This window comes from Cibotium barometz, chromosome 43 (assembly GCF_041138505.1).
Source record: "Cibotium barometz isolate CiBa-2024 chromosome 43, ASM4113850v1, whole genome shotgun sequence".
In the NCBI taxonomy this organism is placed as follows: Eukaryota; Viridiplantae; Streptophyta; class Polypodiopsida; order Cyatheales; family Cibotiaceae; genus Cibotium; species Cibotium barometz.
Window position 1 is genome coordinate 11,557,704 of NC_141088.1, and position 2,663 is coordinate 11,560,366.

The window sequence follows — 2,663 nt, forward strand, 5'->3', positions numbered from 1 at the left end:
ATCAATTCCCTCTTCAGAAATTTAAGAGATCTTGTCTCTGCCTGTTTTGGCATAGAGAGAGAAAATATTCTAGAGAGAGAATATTCAGATTTTGAATATTTTTGGATAGAAAAATATCTCATCTTATTAAAATGAATTCCCCTGAAACAGAAATTCAGAAAGAATTTTCCAATGTGCAATTGGAATTAATTGGAAATGGGTATAAAGGACCTTAGCCTAAAGGTCTAGATTTTCAAAAATTTTAGATTATGGTCCAATTAAGGTTCCTTTGGGCCAATAAGATCAATCCATGTGTAGGGAGGAGATAAATCCATTTTGTAAAAGAAGATACCCAAAAATGAGTAAATGCTCACATAAGATGAAGAGTTGACTATGTACAAGGTTTATTAGTAAGAAACTATGAGTAATATCAAAAATATGAGATATTTTGGGTATCCAAAAATGAGTAAATGCTCACATAAGATGAAGAGTTGAAAATGTACAAGGTTTATTAGTAAAAAACTATGAGCAATATTAAAAATATGAGATATTTTGGGTATAATAATTCCATTTTGACACATATGTAAGGAAGGGGAGTCCATTAAAGGAGGTGCATATTTCACATGCTTGAATGAGTTTTAAACTCAAAAATAATGTGATATTTTTATCTCTCCTCTCTCTTGAATCAAACCAAATCAAAATGGAACCAAACCAAATAAAAAAGGAACCAAACTAGGTCCAAATCTAGTCCAAATTCAACCAAATTGAATTTGGAAAATTCTAGAATTCAGTTAGCTTTGGTTAGAGCTTTCCTCCCCTATAAATAGAACATGAGTCCTTTGAAAAAAATAGAAGAATTTTACTATACTAGAGTTATGCTGAAATAATGCTAATTTCTACTATTCTCTAAAATTCTCTCCAAATTGAAGAAATTGGAGCTTCCCTCTTTCTTCAATCCCCATTGGTGGCTCCATCAACATACTTAACCAATTGATTGGTTGGGGGCCTCTACCGTGAACAAAGAATCAAGCAATTTGTAAGGTAAATGGTGAATTTTGATCTTTTCTATAATTTCTCAATGCTTCTCTCTTCTCAACCCCTCTCAAGCTTGAGAAGCTTAATTGGAATGGTTTTTGAATGCTATTGAAGTTAATTGATGAATGGTAGTGAAGAATTACATAATTTGATGAATGCTATTGAAGTTAATTGATTAATGATAGTAAAGAATTACATAAATTTCCATTTATGCTTAATTCTAATGGTTTTTATGTATATTCTAGAGGGTGCTGACCATACGGTGCTCGGACTCTGGGTCGCCGAAGATACCCACACGTGCGTCGTGGAAGATATTGGAACAAGGAGTAAGAGTTGTTTTCGAAAACCGAGCATGGATCTGGTTGATTGACCTTGTTGGTCCTCAACGGATGAGTCCATGGCTCTTTTATATGGATCTGTGGGTTGATCTTGCTGATCTTCCACAGAGATTCCATTCTGTTATATGAATATATTGCCGGTTACTATGAGCTAGGAACTATGGAAAAGGGCCCTGAGTGAACAGGTGGTGAGCGTTCTGGTTGCCAATGATGCCATAAGAACACCGATGAATGAATGACGGGAAATAAGAATTCAACCAGAGACTTTGAGGATTGTCATCAGTGACATAATGGTTTCATTAAAGGATTGTTTGAAAGTTAGTTGATGCTGAGAAAAAGGCAATTTCATATTGGGTGTGTAAGTGGTGTGACTAGTTTTATGTTTGCATGAACTTCTGGCTAGGGGGCCTAGGAACTCTTTTCCCTGGTACCTGGGACAAAACCTAACCAAATTCCTAATTGGATCCCATCACTACAATGGTTGGGAGGTTGGCTAACCCATGGGACTGGATGGGGTTAGGCTGGACTGATGGATCCGTAAATCGAGATTTAATTTCTATTATTACGATAGATGAAGTAAATCCGGATAGTAATTGTTCTATGGATAGGAATCAACGGCTGTGCCTCTTAATGGGGAAAAAAGCGTTGATCCCAATGATCCAAGTGCAAGTTTCTTCCTTGATCTGACCAAGTACCATTAGAGGTACAGTCGGATTAGTTTGATCAGTAATGATCTTGACTACGTTAGAGTAAAGAGTTATCCTGGTGGAATCGCCCGTGCTTTCCGGGTAAAGGAAGTTTTTTCGGTTTCGGTTTTGGATAAACCGACGGATTAGTCTCTTGTCCGGATATCCATGGGCGAGGCCCCGAGTGTGGGACCCCTGCCCCGCGCACGATGTGCTACTTCCGCTGCTAGTACCCCGAATCCGTTGCGCGGTGGAGACAGGGATCTCACAAATATTATCACGATTTGCACATCGACAATAGCTTTGTTTATAACAATCGATTAGTAGATACCAATTGTATAGCTTCGAATGACACCTTTTTGCTTTTATTAGATGAAAATAGAGCTATATTTGGATTTCTTTGATTGAAGAAATACTTTCGAGTGGCTCTACCAACAAGGCAACATGATCAATGTGCATCTCATCAGTGTCATTCAAATTATGCAAGTCCTCATATTGTAAGAAAGTCCGTTCAAGGCTATCATAGTGACTTGTTTGATTAGCCACTTGACAAGACTAATGCTGCCGATATCATCCATGGGGGTGTAATCATCACCACCTACTATCACTATCTCAACATGAACTC